Consider the following 19595-nt stretch of genomic DNA (forward strand, 5'->3'; position numbering starts at 1 on the left):
GACATTTGGTTCCAGATTCCTGGTTCCATTAACGATTTAAACTCATTTCCCTTCAATGACAGAATGAAGTGTGAGTGTAAAATAGTCATGTTGAGTAATGCTTGTCCATCCGTCACATGTATTTGAGCATCAGTAACATTCCAAATAATCACTTAAAACACTTTGTCATCTAAATAAATGAATGAAATATGGAATGAAATAAAACCCTAACAACAGCTATCAGTCTACGATGAACTTAGTATGGACATTAACAGCAGTTATTGCATAATCTAACGTTGAGGATTTTGAGCCTTCAAAGCCTAAAAGAAAAGTCATGAACTGCACAGGGTTTCAAATACAGAACCAGTTCTGGTGTTGGTCCCAACCTTGGCCCAGCCTGAGCCCAACCTAAGCCTCGAGACACATCAGAACCAAAGAGATTCCCATTTTAACTCAGCTCGCTGATCACTATTCCATTCCAAACTCTGACACACTTGAACATCAGTCAGATGCAGTGTACTGACTCATAACTCATCACGACCTGAAGCGTGTCATTATGATGTTGTTCTTGTGTGATGTTTTTAGCCTCTTTGGTAGCTGCACAGATTATAACTGTAAGTTATGTGTAGCTCTTGGATGTACTTACAGTGTGTTTCGTGTCATTAGCTGATATCAGTAAATGCAGATGACATCAGCGCCACACACACCACACCAGTGATGAGATTTGTGGATGGACATCACCTTCAACCTCAGCAGTCCACACCCAGACACCTGTGATGTGCAGGTATTGTGAAAATAGCTTTCTTTCGTTTTGCATGTGTGTTTGCATTCTTTTGTGAATTTATTCTCAATAATTAGATGTTAATCTGCTCACCGGGGTTTTTTTTCACTGCACAGGGCCGGTCTGTCTCTCGCTGCTGGGTTGCCATGTTAGATTCAGGAACAAACTACCTGAACATGTATAACCTCATGAGAGGTGAGTGAGAGAATGGGATCCATGCATACAGCTCATGTGGAGTTGGATGAAAATCAGATATTTAAGCAAATTTGTGCTTAAAACAAGCAAAAAAGATCTGTCAATGGGGAAATAAAAATAATCCTGAATTAAGTGACTATGAAAAATGTAAACCTTAATTCATGATTGTGTTTCTTACCCCCTTTGACAGATTTATTTGCTTGTTTTAAGCACAAATTTGCTGAAATTTCATATATTTAGTCTAAAAACAAGATTTATTTTCTTAGGTTCATTTTGTTTCTCATCAAGACATTTTCAGTTATTTGTACTGGAAAACAAGATAAAAATACTAAGTAAGAAAGTCTTAGTATGCAGTGTGGTCAGCTTTAGTTTGTTTGTGTGTTCTGCACCGTCACCTCTAGTCAGACCACGTTAGCTGTTTTTTGGCCGTTTCTGCATGTCGAACGGCTGCGGACCTCGTCGGAGAGAAAGTGAACTCAATCTGGCTGTTCATCTTAGCGAATGAGCACACAAGAAACAAACAGAAGTGATGAATCCAAACGCAGCGTTATGCACAACCTCACCCATTTAGTGCGTTTTCTTCTTATCCGTTTCGTTCCCCTTTTGACAAGTAGAAGACCAATGTCTGATAATGCCATTGAAAACTGTTTAGTAAGTGTTTCAGTGTTGAAACATGTAGTTGCCATGACAGAAAACAACACAAATCTCTTCAATGAGCGAGGCTTGTGGAAACAATGGTGACGCTGCTTGCTTGTAAATCCAGAATTATCTTTTTTTTGAATGCCATCTGCTGGAAAAGTAATGTTCTCAGAGGCTAATCGCTAGTTGATTGTAGCCCGCACAGTGTGTTCAAGTGCCATTTTTGCCCCTACGCAGGCGATGCGAGGAGACGTCATGGTCAGGTTACCCCAGCGGTGGTTCTTTAGTGTCTGTTTGATGTGTCGCGGCCTTTAGAAACAAAACCTTTTTCCACTGAAGCCTATTAGAAAGCACCAGTCATGAAAATTTTCCGGCCATTTTGAATCGATTTTCATTTTCATTTGAATCCTTTTAATTAATTTGCTTCCTAAAAGATCCAAAGGTCCTTGTAGGACACAAGAACACCACGCTATACGTTTGTAAAACTTGCTTGTTTATTGACACTTGTCAATATTATTAGCATAACTTAAATTTGGTAATAGGTCAATAGGTAATAGGTCCGTTTTGGTAATATTGTTCAAGCTCATCTGCTTGTGTTTCTAATGCTTTTCCTGAAATGATCAGACATGTGCACATATATTTCCAATTGTGTCCTAGTTGGGCTTGACCCCATCACTGCTGTTTGCAGCTATATTCAAATTTGTAAATAGTTTTATTTTTGAGATAGAAATCTAAAATTAGAGTTTGATATCAAGATATCATTTTGCTGGCAATAAGCAATTTGGGCAAAATATTATGACTCGTCACATATTGACGTTTGTTCAGAAACTCTCTGTGTCGCTTTTTAACATGCAGGGTACCTGTGTTTGTTTATCAGTCTGGTTTGTGGCTAGTAATATAACAATTTATATTAACATTGGTTTATATTCATATTTGATATAATATAATAATTGTATTAAATGAAATTTAAACTACTCGACAGTTATTGGTTCTTTGCAGAGGTCTACCGGAGAATACGTTCGGACCACACAACGTTTGTTTATGTTGTTGCTGCTGAATCTGTCTTTATTAAGTATGTCAATTTAAGAAAATAACAAATCTTTGCTTCATGTTCAATTTTCATATGTTTTATAGCTTCTTAAAGCAAAGAATATTGCTTTATGTGGATGTATTTTGTAAAGAAAGCATAAAACCAGTACGTTATTATGAATTTCAGGATCATTTGAATAGATCTTCTAACAATTGTATGTCAGATTGAGTGGAAAATGTGAAACCATGTTTCTCTCTCATTTTCTTTTCTTTGTGTGTGTTTTACAGGCAGTGGTCTCTCCTCTTCTTCCAGTTTTACTGAGTCCACCAGTGACAGATTATGTACTCAGTTCTCCTCCACACGACAGAATCTTCCCCCATAAGACGTGTGCATACCTCTAGACCACCACATATTAAAGGGGTCATGAACTGAGAAATCAAACGTTCATTAATCTTGTGACATATAAAAGGTTATTGTACTAAAAACATTTTGAAAATGTCTCGTCTGACACATGCGTGTTGCCTTGGTTATGTGTCTGGCCTGAAGCTTGTTTATCGGTGTGGCTAGTTGCTAATATTTAATTTCAGGTGATGAATAGACTTGAATCTTGAATTAAGGTTGACCTTTTTGTTAGTCACTAAATTCAAGATAATTTTTCTTACTCCATTGGCAGATTTGTTTGCTTGTTTTAAGCACAAATTCACTGAAATTTCAAAAAGAAATTCTACAACAAGACAGATCATTTTGGTCATCATTTCTTTGCCATTTGTACTGGAAAACAAAACAAAAATACTAAGTAAGAAAATCATTTTTGCAGTGTAGACAAGTGTAAGATGTTTAGTCTGAGAGAAGTTCTTTTTGTTCTTTGTTTAAAATGGCAAAGTTTGTCAACCCATTTTGCATCCATGTAAATCTAGACCAGGGGTCGGCATCCTTTTTGAAGTGCTGTGCCATTTATTTTTTTCATGGCAACCACTGTGCCATTTTAACATCAATGTTTAGTATTACATGTAATTGTACCACAATAATTTTTTTTTAGATTGACACTATTTGTAAACCTATACTATATGGCTATAAAACAGAAAAAGAAAGATTTTGATTAGACTATCATCTTTATTTTTCGATAAAACAAAATTGCACAGATTTCTTACAAATCTATGCAAAATATTTTGCTCCTTTGAGAGGAAGACAGTAAGAGTATAAAACACAAATAGTATTGGAATCCAGTTCTAGAAAACTTGATGTAAAAGATGTTGAGTATAATTACAGATTACGACCAGACATTTTTTTATTTTTTTAATCTTCACAAACACTAGTTTTGTATTAAATACATCATTTATCTAAATGTGCTTGGCATGTCATTGATTTTCCCTTGGCGTGCCTTAGGTTGCCTACCCCAGATCTAGACCATGATTTAGTCTCTGTGCAACACTCTCTACACGTAACTTCAAATATGACAAAGCATGTTTTGTGCTTGATTGAAATGGTGTGGATGAATGACACCGAAGCACAGAGGCCATCCACACGGAGACGTGTTTAGCTGTATGTGTACAAACTGTGTATCGTATCGCCGTTTGGTCCAGACGGATCAGGTGTTATGGTTTATCTGGTGACCGTGTTTACTGGTGACCAAGTTTCATGTCCTCCGCCACATGAACGACCACAGCAGATTCGTGGATTCTGAAAGCACAAGCCAGCGGAATATTAAGATGTATAATAAGCACTAGACTTTCTTGTTATATGATTTTGGCATTCTTGTAAAGATAACAAATTATTAGTATGACCATCCGTAATGGCTAAAGCGAGGTGAGAAAAGAAATAAAGCTTCTAGACCATAGGTGACAACCACACTGCATCATTTCACTCCGATAGTTGCGGTCGATCTTTGCTTTAAAATCAGGATTCAATGCTTGGGTCATGTTTACATGATGAAAAGTTTTGCAACACATGCCAACAAAACGTTTCGTGTAAACGGCCTCTTAGTGTGACTAGGGTTGCCATATGTCCGGCTTTTAAGCCCCTGTCCGGACTCAAGCCGGACACTCATTTGTCCTCCTTTTCGGAGTTGCGCTGAATCGGCCTTTAAAAACGCGCTCTAAAACCTTTATTGGGACGCAGCAGCATAGCGTCTGACGCCGTAAGATCTCCGGTCAAACAAATGATTGGCTGAAAGATGTGTCAAATAAATATCTGATATATAATTGGTTAAAAACGTAAACAAGCCTCCACGACGTGGAGGTGGAGTCCACGTACTGGCTACGTCACATCATAACGTTGACATGCCGAAACGTCCGACATCATTTAATCCGGAATGGACAAAAGAGCACGAATTCATATAAAAAAGCAGTAGAGATGCTTTCCATGGATTTTGCTTACTAATTAGCTGTGAAGTGGACGTTAGTAGTAAAGGGAAAGCCGCCATTGACCGACATGTCAGCACTGAAAAACATCCGATAAGGTAACCGATGAGCTGCTGGTACGTCTTAATTTCGAGAGGCAACATCACCTCAGGATGACAAAATCTGCACTGCAGAGCTTTAAAGTCTATCATGCAGTCAAGCATCACCAGTCATACAGGAGTGTCTTGAATAAATACAAATACTGTGAACAAACACTTTTTTGCATCTTCTGGTACACATAGGTCTACATCAATGTTGTTGATCAAATTGTCTGGCAATGAATAGAGTAGACTGTTTCAGAATCACTGTATCATGATACCATAGATATGATAGACAAAATTGTATTGTATTTGCGAGTACACCAGATGCAGTTATTCTTGCCTCACTAAATGCTGCAAAGGTGTTATGGAAATGGCCACCCTAAGTGTGACACACATATGCAGCTGGAAGAAGCAAGGGCTGTGCCTGTGTTAATTTGTGACCTCTTTGTTTACTCTTATGAACTGGTCTTCTTTGAGTTAAAGTTTAGACGCGGTTGTCAGATGCGGGGCTGCAGGAAATATTGTGGAAATGCACCAACTGTATCACAGAATCACAAGTGATGATCGTCTTTAGAGGACGTGGCCACAGTGGTTCTGGCACTGTTTTATTTACTTTTACCAAAACTTTAATGTTTTTCTTATAGTCGATATGTTTCATGGACAGCTGGTTTGTAACAATGAAAATTGTAAAAGCGCTTTATAAATAAAGTTGACTTGACTGTGCTCAGAAAGAACGTCATCTAAAATAACAGCATAACAACATTGAACCGAGAGTGACAGAAAGAAAGTTAATGAAAAGCAAAAACGATTTTATTTAATAAAAACGATTTTTGTTAACACTTAACAATAAGGTTTCTCAATATAAGTTCATCATTGAAGATGCTAATGTTGTCTTCGCTTTACCAATCTAGTATTTGTGTGTAAATGTAACTGATTTTGTGCTTTGGACCCATAAATGGAAAATCTTCATAAAACTTTTGGACTTTCATGTAGTGATTGACACTTGTGTCACAATTTTCTTAAGTAGCTCACTATATGAACACCAAGATCAAGGTGAACATAACAACATAAGTGCGATTATTATAAACACAATCCGGTGGTGTGTTTTACACAAAGAACCTGAAAGAAATCCTTTAAAACAGAACTGTCAGAATGATTTGCAAAATTAGTTTTTCCTGTCATTTTAGCTGTCATCATATCTGAACACCTTCTTAGTACGCGTTTGTGAGAAAAATTATCCATATATTTCAAATGTTGCTCTAAGACACGTGTCTAATGTCATAGAAATGTGATTAATAGAGGAGTATATTTAGTAGGGATGTACCGATCCGATACTCTGGATCAGATTTGGCTCCGATCCATACCTTTTTGAATGGATCGGGTATCGATCATGCGCGAGTCAGCACAACCGATCCAAATCCGATACCAAATTACCAGCAATTGTTGAACGGGGAGCTGTATTTAAGTAAATAGAAAACGTTCGTTTATTTTGAGAAAAATGCATTTACTTAAAAATAATAATTAAATACTTTGAAATTTATTTTGCGTAATGGCCCGACAGGCGAGTTTAGTGGGGAGACCTTTCAGGACCCAACTTTATGCCTATATGGAAATTTCAGCGCGTTGAAGATGTTGCAGATGTGGAAATATTTCACGCTTGAAACAACAGAAAGCAGCACAGCTGCCAGTTTCGCGTTACAACACGACACATTTAATCAAACATCTTCAGAAGCATCACGGAAAAGATACCGAAGAGTTTGTACAAGCGAAACGCAAAAAGGACGAATTAAAGCACCAAACCTTGCAGGAATTATTTCAAAGGCAAGAAAAACTTCACAAAGACGACAAAAAAATCTGTAAAAATCACAGAAAAAGTTGTGGAATTTATTGTACTAGATAATCAGCCTCTCTCTGTTGTGGAAAATGTAGGCTTCCGTCGCCTGAACCGCGTTAGTTTACCATCGCGTAAATACATTTCTGAAACAGCTTTGCCCGAGTTATTTTATAGTGTCGTCGCATGTTGCGGATCAGTTAAAAGATGTCAAATCTTTGAGCTTCACTGCTAATATTTGGAGCTCCGACGTGTGTCCCATGTCCCTTTTGAGTTTAACCGCGCATAGGATGGATTCTGGTTACGCATTGCAGAGTGCTGTGCTACATGCTAAAGAGTTGCGAGGATCACACAGAAGCAGCGTGATTTCAGCGTCAATCAAAGAAATGCTGGATGGTTGGAAATGCAGATTGTCATTTGGATGACTCCATAGCTTGATAAAATGTAATTTATTCCAATTATAAGTTTAGCACAGTGTTCTTGATAAAGGTGTTCATCATACTGTGTATATTATTTATCTTAGTTTTGATGCATTTCATGAATATGCAAAGCTTGACTTTAAGCAGATAAATTTAATGACTGTGTGAGTTACAGACATTCTAAACCTTAAAAGGTCAACAATAACTGATATCGGATTTGGATCGGTATCGGCCGATATTTGAAAGTTCAGTATCGGAATCGGATCGGCAGAGAAAAACTGGTATCGGTGCATCCCTAATATTTAGCTGACAAAATCTAGACTAATCTGATTATGTTCAAGGTTTAAATGAGAACCAAATCTGTGTTCAACAACCTGTGGAACAAATGGAAATATATTTCATGCCAGACTGACCTGCGCACTGTTTCATCTCTTAGTTTTCATACATTTAAATCATTTTAATCATTAAAGTTTCGTCATTGGTCACCTGCACCAGACATTTGTTTGTTGTGTTGTGATTGGTCTGTGTCACTGTCACTCATCACACTCTTTTGTTATTGGTTGTGTGTCAGTTGAAGTAAGAGAGAGTCACAGTTCTATCTTCATCTTCAAACTCACAAAACCTCTTGACTGGGTAAAGATGAAGACTACACTCACTGTGCTCCTCATCATCCAGCTCTATGGACTCGCCTCATGTGTCATTAAACAACATTATTATATAGATCAGATGAAGACATGGGATAGAGCACAACAATACTGCAGAACCTTCTATCATGATCTGTCCACATTCACCGATGTGATTGAAGAACAGCAGTTTATACAAGATGCAGCCAGTCAAACCTCTCACGCCTGGGTTGGACTCTACAAGAGATTTGGAAACTGGACGTGGTCAGGAGGTGAAGTTACAGCACGAATCAGCTGGGAAACTGGAGAACCAAACAATGATGACTGTGGTTATTTATATAAAGCCAGTAAGAGACTGAATGACGGTCGATGCTCTTCTACTCTCACCTTCTTCTGTATGTATTTGTCTGAGATTGTGGTGGTTCAGCAGTCTGAGAGCTGGGAGGAAGCTCTAGATTACTGTAGACATCATCATGATGATCTGGCATCTCTGAGCTCAAGCAGAAGCATGACTGAAGCTCTCAGTAAGATCACAGGAGCTCAAACACAATACGTGTGGATTGGTCTGCGCTTTCTAGCAGGTGGATGGTTCTGGATCAGTGGAGATGATCTTCTCTTCAATGTCTGGTCTTCAGCTGGACAGCCTCAATGTCCTGACCAAAACCAACGCTGTGCAGCTCTGGACAAGAACACACGGACCTGGACACCCAGAGACTGTGAGGAGAAACTCAACTTTCTGTGTTTTTAGTCTGCTGTAGACGCTTCATCACCTGTCTGAAAGCCCAGACTGTAGCAGTAATGAATATAATAGTATATATATAATATAATAACAGTTGGGTATGGGGGTTGACATGTTGGGTTTTCAGTACATTATGAAATATTTCACATGTGTTGCATTTTTAAATGTATTTAATAGATAGAATATAAGATAATAAATAGTAAAGAATATGGGACCCTTAAATGACTTTCTAAGCACTATATTAAGTTTACTGTGTTATTGGTCATTTGATGTGTGATAATGAAATTAAACTTATTTTATTAAGATGACTAATATCGTATGTGAATACATTATCATTTTCATATTTCTGCATTTTATTCTTTTGAATGAACAACTTTTACTTTTACAATAAATTAATAAAAGCCTGCAAATGTCTGTTGCTTGTCTTTATCATTTCTAAACTTAAATCAGTAAATTGAATATATTTGTGGAAGACCATTAATGGAACTGATCATCACAAGTGTGTGTGAACCAAATTTGTTTGATTAAACAGCATGTGAAAGTTTTTGCATATTTATAAAAAAAGAATTAGACTAAAATGGTGCTTATTTTTCTTTATATAAAACGTTGCATATTTGTATAGTTTAAGTTATAATGTGTGTGTATGAAATCTTAACAGGCTCAACATACTGTAAATAAAATTGACATTAACATAGAGAACATTTACACTCACTCAGAATCCTTTAAAGAGTGTGTGGTTTGCCCTTCACAATGGATGCAATAAAACAACGTGAATGTGAGACTTGTTTATTAATGATGTCATAGACTAGTTTGACTAGTTGACTGATTTAACTACGGTTCTACATGCAAGAGAACTACTGCAGCACTGCAGGATGAGAAATCTGGCACGACGATGAGCAAACAGCATCTTCCAGATGTCTTGCAGATGAAAATGCAGATATCGTCCACTCAGGAAACCGCAGCTGTTACCTCTACACCTCTTAAGAAACAGGTAGATCATTTAAGTATGTTTGTCTTTCAGACTGTAATTTCAGAATGAGCGTACATCTCTCTCTCTCTCCGGATGAGTTCAGACTCTGTGTGAAGGGAATGGCGTGTGAATAAAGGGCCTTTTCATATCTTTGTAACGAGAGAGAAACACGCAGATTCAATTGCAGGGGTAACGAGAGGTTTATTGAGCTGCAACACAGATTGAGTGAGGGAAAGTCCAACAGAGATGGGGATGACCGACAAGCCGGACGTCCGGGCTGACTGCAAGGCCAACTGGGAGACCCAGTGTACGGCAGCACCAGCCAAGACGCGAAACGAACGTCCGACCAACTGCAGAAGAACCCAGTGAGCGCCGGAGACGGCAGCAGCGAGAGTGGAACCAACAGCCAGCGGCGTCGGCGATCCTCTCGATGGCAGGGAAGCCCGTTCTGGGTGACGCTGAGGTGGTGGGGATAATTCCAGCGGGAGTTATTTACTTAAATTAAATTGACATACTTAATAAAGACAGATTCAGCGGCAACAACAAAAACAAACATTGTGTGGTGCAAACGTATTCTACGGTAGACCTCTCCAATAATTGTAGAGTAGTTTAAATTTAATTTAATACAATTATTATATTATATCAAATATGAATATAAACCAATATTAATATAAATTGTTATATTACTAGCCACAAACCAGACTGATAAACAAACACAGGTACCCCGCATGTTAAAAAGCGACACAGAGTTTCTGAACAAACGTCAATATGTGACGAGTCATAATATTTTGCCCAAATTGCTTATTGCCAGCAAAATTATATCTTGATATCAAACTCTAATTTTAGATTTCTATCTCAAAAATAAAACTATTTACAAATTTGAATATAGCTGCAAACAGCAGTGTTGGGGTCAAGCCCAACTAGGACACAATTGGAAATATATGTGCACATGTCTGATCATTTCAGGAAAAGCATTAGAAACACAAGCAGATGAGCTTGAACAATATTACCAAAACGGACCTATTACCTATTGACCTATTACCAAATTTAAGTTATGCTAATAATATTGACAAGTGTCAATAAACAAGCAAGTTTTACAAACGTATAGCGTGGTGTTCTTGTGTCCTACAAGGACCTTTGGATCTTTTAGGAAGCAAATTAATTAAAAGGATTCAAATGAAAATGAAAATCCGATTCAAAATGGCCGGAAAATTTTCATGACTGGTGCTTTCTAATAGGCTTCAGTGGAAAAAGGTTTTGTTTCTAAAGGCCGCGACACATCAAACAGACACTAAAGAACCACCGCTGGGGTAACCTGACCATGACGTCTCCTCGCATCGCCTGCGTAGGGGCAAAAATGGCACTTGAACACACTGTGCGGGCTACAATCAACTAGCGATTAGCCTCTGAGAACATTACTTTTCCATTCCAGCAGATGGCATTAAAAAAAAAGATAATTCTGGATTTACAAGCAAGCAGCGTCACCATTGTTTCCACAAGCCTCGCTCATTGAAGAGATTTGTGTTGTTTTCTGTCATGGCAACTACATGTTTCAACACTGAAACACTTACTAAACAGTTTTCAATGGCATTATCAGACATTGGTCTTTTACTTGTCAAAAGAACAGGGCTTGACGCCGGCTGGAAGGCCGGCTGAGGAACAGGGCTTGACGCCGGCTGGAAGGCCGGCTGAGGAACAGGGCTTGACGCCGGCTGGAAGGCCGGCTGAGGAACAGGGCTTGACGCCGGCTGGAAGGCCGGCTGAGGAACAGGGCTTGACGCCGGCTGGAAGGCCGGCTGAGGAACAGGGCTTGACGCCGGCTGGAAGGCCGGCTGAGGAACAGGGCTTGACGCTGGCTGCAAGACCGGCTGAGGAACAGGGCTTGACGCCGGCTGGAAGACACGACCGGCCACTTGACTGGGCGCCTGCGGGACCACCGGACTCGACGGGACCACTGGACTCGACGGGACCACCGGAGTCCAGCTGAGCGATCGGGCCCTCCTGCCTGTATGGCACCACCCAAAAAAATATTTGGGCTGAGTCCCGGTGTTATCCTCCGGCTGGAGCTTCGAGCTGGATAATACACCCCTCCTCTGCTTCTTTCTCTTTGACCGGCTCAGGGTGGGTGTAGCCGGCTGCGGAGAAGCGGTGGGGAACTCGACTAGCCCCGTGCTGGAGTCGTCAAAGGGTGCAGAGAGTGAGGAGAGGCACACGGCCCCGATTTGCAAAACCCGACCCTCAGGGGCCGAGTCCAAGAGGGCCGTGGAGTTGAGTCCCGATCGTAAATCCAGCTGACCAGATCTGTGAAGCCCAGGGGTCTCAGCCTCCTCATCTCTGACTGGGAGAGCGGTTCTGCGAGGCAGCGGTTGAATATGCTCTTATACTCCTGCTCCGTGAAGCAGCCTCGCTTAGATGTTGACAAGAATTTGTCTGCAAAGTCCCAAATATAGGCGTCGCCCTGACGGAGGCCAAAGAGGAGGTGCGCCTCCTTTACCCGGTCTGCCGGGTCCATGTTGCCTGCTGGGTTCGGTTTTGGCTCGTTCATTCTGTCAGGAGCGAGAATGAAGAACCCAAGTGCAGGCAGACACGGGGATGAAGGGGTTAACACACAGACTTTAATAACAAAACAAACACCCAACGATGGGGTAAACACTAACAAAACTAAGATACAAAATTGAAAACAAAGATTTCCCACAAGGGGGGCAAAAATAAACTAAGAATAATTAAACAAGGAACTTGCCAAACTGCATACAGTGACCAAGAACATGACAGAGACCAAGAACATGACAGAGACCAAGAACATGACAGAGACCAAGAACATGACAGAGACCAAGAACATGACAGAGACCAAGAACATGACAGAGACCAAGAACATGACAGAGACCAAGAACATGACAGAGACCAAGAACATGACAGAGACCAAGAACATGACAGAGACCAAGAACATGACAGAGACCAAGAACATGACAGAGACCAAGAACATGACAGAGACCAAGAACATGACAGAGACCAAGAACATGACAGAGACCAAGAACATGACAGAGACCAAGAACATGACAGAGACCAAGAACATGACAGAGACCAAGAACATGACAGAGACCAAGAACATGACAGAGACCAAGAACATGACAGAGACCAAGAACATGACAGAGACCAAGAACATGACAGAGACCAAGAACATGACAGAGACCAAGAACATGACAGAGACCAAGAACATGACAGAGACCAAGAACATGACAGAGACCAAGAACATGACAGGAAACAAGTACAACGAACGAGCACAAAACAATAGACAAGAGGGCATTAAATAGGGAGACTAACAAAGGAGATAACAATGGGCAGGTGTGGGTAATGAGACACAGGAGGAGAGCTATACTAGGAACGAGAGGGGCGGGGCCAATGACGAGACTGGAGAGAACACATATTATGTCCTGATTGACCATAATATGTCTCTCTCCACATAAAACACGTGGGTCTGTCATGATTCTGCCCCTAGACCAGAAAACCAAGACAAGATTAGGCAGAATCATGACAGGATTGTTCTGCAACACAGATAAGCGGAAGAAAATATAGGAATTACACTTAATAAAACGACCTGCTTTTACAACAGAATGCATAAGACTCTACCTTTAATAGACTAGTCTTTGCACCATTAACTAGGTCAGTGATTTCATTGAAGCCTTAATAAAAACTACTGTTCAGGACAAAGAAAAATGTCCTAATACAGTGAAACTGAAAGTGTTCCTAGATGTTCTGCACCACAGACAAGAATGTAAAAAATGCAATGCAAATACATGTGATACAATAAAAGTGGAATATAAGTAAGTCAATTGAATTTCATGTGAGTGTAAGGGAAATCAGATTTTACCTATATAGTAAACAATATTTGATTTTATATTTGTAATATATATTTTTATATTAGTATTTTTATTTGATTAAACCGTATAAAAAATAACTAGCCATTCTAACACGCACTGTGAGTCAGTTACGTCACCTATATGTTTCTGTGCTCACAGCTGATTGGACAAACTTCAAGTCTGAGATCTCGAATCAAGAACATAATCTGCCCCGGAGCAGGTTAGCCGTGCAGCGTAAGACGAACGAACACTGAATAAAGCCGAGCTACTCTCATGGTACCTAAAACCCAAACTAAACTGAAACATAGCTGGCTGGCCACCTAAACCAGCTTCATGGTACAGACCCCTGGACTTCCATTGCATGAACACAAATCCACTGACACATTTCTCAAAATATCTTTATTTGTGTTCTTTTGGAGTTTTCAGTGACGTGTGAGTATTAATGTATTTCTATTTTATATCATTTTCATATTAACTATCCCAGAACTCCTGAGCAGTATATAATCCTCAAGAATACATAATAAAATGACTAGTTTGAAATAATCTTTTGAATTCAATATGCAGTAATTTTTCATCTATATTACACATACTAACTTAAGACATAATATTGTTTTATTTCACAATTAATGTGCAATTGTGTTACTGCATGATGTAATTCTATAGGGTTCACGTGTTTATGATGTCAATTCTTACTAAACACAAAGGTCACAAAAAACCTATTTCTGTTAAAAACGAGTTGAAAGAGAACCACAATGGTCAAGTCTGAGATGATCACTGAGATGATTCATGAGTAACTCTGTAAGAATGAAGTTTCTTTCTAAGTTTCGATTCTCCCAAAAGGGGCAGAAGACAGACGCGCTCAATGTTTGTTTGGATACGTTTATTTTCATGAAGGAAAATCGGCATCCCCTGCTTTGACGTCTCAGCACTTTTGGTAAACCAGATGAAAGAGTGGTCCACCGAAACATGTCCCGGGACGAGTCAGCGATGCCGTTATTCCGTGAGTGTGTGACTGTACAGAGCAGTTTCATGCACCTGCTTCAGTTGCTGTAGAATGAAACAGCAGCTCACACCACACACCATTAGAACTCACATTCCTGCCATCCCATAAATAAATGACTTTCTTTTTTTCAGTTGAACTAAAGCTTTGTAATGACATTCAATGTGGTCAAAGCTTGTGAAGCTCCACAAAGTGGATCCATCCATAATAAAAGTAATAAATGTCTTGTAAAGACAAATGTTTCTCAGAACCATATTCATATTTCAATCTTTTTAAACTAGGCCTCGTCCGAGCCATATGCATATGCTACTAAAGCTGAGTTCTGACTCGTGTTGTGGGAGAAAAAAATGTAAATTCTGTCTTATAAGCCCTTTGTAAACACTAGGACCTCTGTTTATCTCCAGAATACAATTTAGATAGTTGTGAAGAGGTCTGGGAGCTTTCTGACCTTCTGACGGCAACGTAACCAAAGAATCATTAAAATTGTCCACGTCACTCCTGTGGTTCAGCTTGAATTGTAGAGGGATCCGTTTTGTGCACAATGAAACAAAAATCCGTCTGTATTCAGCTATAATCTTGACTTCAGCGCCAGGGCGTATGGAGTTAGAGAACCAATATGTTTTATTGGTGTCAGTTTCCAACGCCTCGGAATCGGATGGACCACTCTTTCATCACTACTGTGAACGCACGTTGCAAACCGACACAGCCCCCCAATAAAACACAGTGGTCCTCTTACTCTGTACGCCCTGACCCTGTGTCACTGTGTGTATCCATGGAAACAGATGATGGTTCCTCATGAGGATATCAATTAGCCATGAGTAGGTTTGAGTATCACAAGACATTTGGTTCCAGATTCCTGGTTCCATTAACGATTTAAACTCATTTCCCTTCACTGACAGAATGAAGTGTGAGTGTAAAATAGTCATGTTGAGTAATGCTTGTCCATCCGTCACATGTATTTGAGCATCAGTAACATTCCAAATAATCACTTAAAACACTTTGTCATCTAAATAAATGAATGAAATATGGAATGAAATAAAACCCTAACAACAGCTATCAGTCTACGATGAAGTTAGTATGGACATTAACAGCAGTTATTGCATAATCTAACGTTTTTTGATTTTGGATTTTGAGTCTTCAAAGCCTAAAAGAAAAGTCATGAACTGCACAGGGTTTCAAATACAGAACCAGTTCTGGTGTTGGTCCCAACCTTGGCCCAGCCTGAGCCCAACCTAAGCCTCGAGACACATCAGAACCAAAGAGATTCCCATTTTAACTCAGCTCGCTGATCACTATTCCATTCCAAACTCTGACACACTTGAACATCAGTCAGATGCAGTGTACTGACTCATAATTCATCACGACCTGAAGCGTGTCATTATGATGTTGTTCTTGTGTGATGTTTTTAGCCTCTTTGGTAGCTGCACAGATTATAACTGTAAGTTATGTGTAGCTCTTGGATGTACTTACAGTGTGTTTCGTGTCATTAGCTGATATCAGTAAATGCAGATGACATCAGCGCCACACACACCACACCAGTGATGAGATTTGTGGATGACATCACCTTCAACCTCAGCAGTCCACACCCAGACACCTGTGATGTGCAGGTATTGTGAAAATAGCTTTCTTTCGTTTTGCATGTGTGTTTGCATTCTTTTGTGAATTTATTCTCAATAATTAGATGTTAATCTGCTCACCGGGGTTTTTTCACTGCACAGGGCCGGTCTGTCTCTCGCTGCTGGGTTGCCATGTTAGATTCAGGAACAAACTACCTGAACATGTATAACCTCATGAGAGGTGAGTGAGAGAATGGGATCCATGCATACAGCTCATGTGGAGTTGGATGAAAATCAGATATTTAAGCAAATTTGTCCTTAAAAAAAGCAAAAAAGATCTGTCAATGGGGAAATAAAAATAATCCTGAATTAAGTGACTATGAAAAATGTAAACCTTAATTCATGATTGTGTTTCTTACCCCCTTTGACAGATTTATTTGCTTGTTTTAAGCACAAATTTGCTGAAATTTCATATATTTAGTCTAAAAACAAGATTTATTTTCTTAGGTCATTTTGTTTCTCATCAAGACATTTTCAGTTATTTGTACTGGAAAACAAGATAAAAATACTAAGTAAGAAAGTCTTAGTATGCAGTGTGGTCAGCTTTAGTTTGTTTGTGTGTTCTGCACCGTCACCTCTAGTCAGACCACGTTAGCTGTTTTTTGGCCGTTTCTGCATGTCGAACGGCTGCGGACCTCGTCGGAGAGAAAGTGAACTCAATCTGGCTGTTCATCTTAGCGAATGAGCACACAAGAAACAAACAGAAGTGATGAATCCAAACGCAGCGTTATGCACAACCTCACCCATTTAGTGCGTTTTCTTCTTATCCGTTTCGTTCCCCTTTTGACAAGTAGAAGACCAATGTCTGATAATGCCATTGAAAACTGTTTAGTAAGTGTTTTAGTGTTGAAACATGTAGTTGCCATGACAGAAAACAACACAAATCTCTTCAATGAGCGAGGCTTGTGGAAACAATGGTGACGCTGCTTGCTTGTAAATCCAGAATTATCTTTTTTTTGAATGCCATCTGCTGGAAAAGTAATGTTCTCAGAGGCTAATCGCTAGTTGATTGTAGCCCGCACAGTGTGTTCAAGTGCCATTTTTGCCCCTACGCAGGCGATGCGAGGAGACGTCATGGTCAGGTTACCCCAGCGGTGGTTCTTTAGTGTCTGTTTGATGTGTCGCGGCCTTTAGAAACAAAACCTTTTTCCACTGAAGCCTATTAGAAAGCACCAGTCATGAAAATTTTCCGGCCATTTTGAATCGATTTTCATTTTCATTTGAATCCTTTTAATTAATTTGCTTCCTAAAAGATCCAAAGGTCCTTGTAGGACACAAGAACACCACGCTATACGTTTGTAAAACTTGCTTGTTTATTGACACTTGTCAATATTATTAGCATAACTTAAATTTGGTAATAGGTCAATAGGTAATAGGTCCGTTTTGGTAATATTGTTCAAGCTCATCTGCTTGTGTTTCTAATGCTTTTCCTGAAATGATCAGACATGTGCACATATATTTCCAATTGTGTCCTAGTTGGGCTTGACCCCAACACTGCTGTTTGCAGCTATATTCAAATTTGTAAATAGTTTTATTTTTGAGATAGAAATCTAAAATTAGAGTTTGATATCAAGATATCATTTTGCAGGCAATAAGCAATTTGGGCAAAATATTATGACTCGTCACATATTGACGTTTGTTCAGAAACTCTCTGTGTCGCTTTTTAACATGCGGGGTACCTGTGTTTGTTTATCAGTCTGGTTTGTGGCTAGTAATATAACAATTTATATTAACATTGGTTTATATTCATATTTGATATAATATAATAATTGTATTAAATGAAATTTAAACTACTCGACAGTTATTGGTTCTTTGCAGAGGTCTACCGGAGAATACGTTCGGACCACACAACGTTTGTTTATGTTGTTGCTGCTGAATCTGTCTTTATTAAGTATGTCAATTTAAGTAAATAACAAATCTTTGCTTCATGTTCAATTTTCATATGTTTTATAGCTTCTTAAAGCATAGAATATTGCTTTATGTGGATGTATTTTGTAAAGAAAGCATAAAACCAGTACGTTATTATGAATTTCAGGATCATTTGAATAGATCTTCTAACAATTGTATGTCAGATTGAGTGGAAAATGTGAAACCATGTTTCTCTCTCATTTTCTTTTCTTTTGTGTGTGTTTTACAGGCAGTGGTCTCTCCTCTTCTTCCAGTTTTACTGAGTCCACCAGTGACAGATTATGTACTCAGTTCTCCTCCACACGACAGAATCTTCCCCCATAAGACGTGTGCATACCTCTAGACCACCACATATTAAAGGGGTCATGAACTGAGAAATCAAACGTTCATTAATCTTGTGACATATAAAAGGTTATTGTACTAAAAACATTTTGAAAATGTCTCGTCTGACACATGCGTGTTGCCTTGGTTATGTGTCTGGCCTGAAGCTTGTTTATCGGTGTGGCTAGTTGCTAATATTTAATTTCAGGTGATGAATAGACTTGAATCTTGAATTAAGGTTGACCTTTTTGTTAGTCACTAAATTCAAGATAATTTTTCTTTCCCTTTCTGTCGGTCTCTCGACGTTGTGTCGAAGCCGACAGATGGGGTTCGCCCTTGAGAACCAATCGTCTCTGACTATTTTGAAAAGGCCAATGAAATTGGCGAATGAAATTTGCATGCCGGGCTCCGCCCCCGGATATCCGGGTATAAAAGGGGAGCCGGCGTGCTCATTCATTCACCTTTTGTTCTTCGGAGCCTTCGCATCTGATGACATTCTTCGAATTGCCGATTTCTACGACGCGGTGCAGCGGAGATTCCCCTGGGCGTCCTGGCAGTTCCTGAGGTATTTTTCTAAAAGAGCAATTTCCTCAGCGTGGCATTGCCCGCTGATCTCTTGGGTGCAGTACACTCATCGAGGACGGGGACGGACACGGTGGTTGCCGCAAGTGTTCGGGGGTCCGATCACTGTGGCAGCCTCGTGGATTCGTCCTGCCCGCACGGCGCGCGGATGGCTATTCAGACGTTGCGTCACTGCGCGCGGATGGCTAGTCAGACGTTGCGTCACTGCGGGCGGACGGCTATTCAGACGTTGCGTCACGTTGGCTACGTTCTGTCAAGAGCAAGCCACCACCTCGTTTGCTTCCCGTTCTGTGACCGCAGCGGCTACGGCCCTGCCGTCAGCGGCGGCGAGCAGCGAGGGTGATGTGGGGATTATCGTGAGCGTTAATCCGTCAGCCGGTCGGCTCGCGGACCGCTCGCGCCCCGTCTCGCTTGTTTAGCAGGTCCCCAAGGATGGTCCTAAGCCATCTTATTCCTCAGCCATGCGCTCGGACGCGAGCCGTGGAGATGAGGTGTCTCTTGCAACATCGGAGCGCGACCTGCTGGCATCAGACTCTGGCGATTCCCTGAAGCTCCCTCCCTCGGGAGGTCGAGCACAGGTGAGAGCAGACGTCAAGATGTCAGCCATGCTCGCTCGGACCGCCGTGAGCGTCGGGTTGCGGTGCAGCCCTGGTGCTCGCGGCTGG

The sequence above is a fragment of the Barbatula barbatula genome (assembly GCF_947034865.1).
Source record: "Barbatula barbatula genome assembly, chromosome: 9".
NCBI classification, from domain to species: Eukaryota; Metazoa; Chordata; class Actinopteri; order Cypriniformes; family Nemacheilidae; genus Barbatula; species Barbatula barbatula.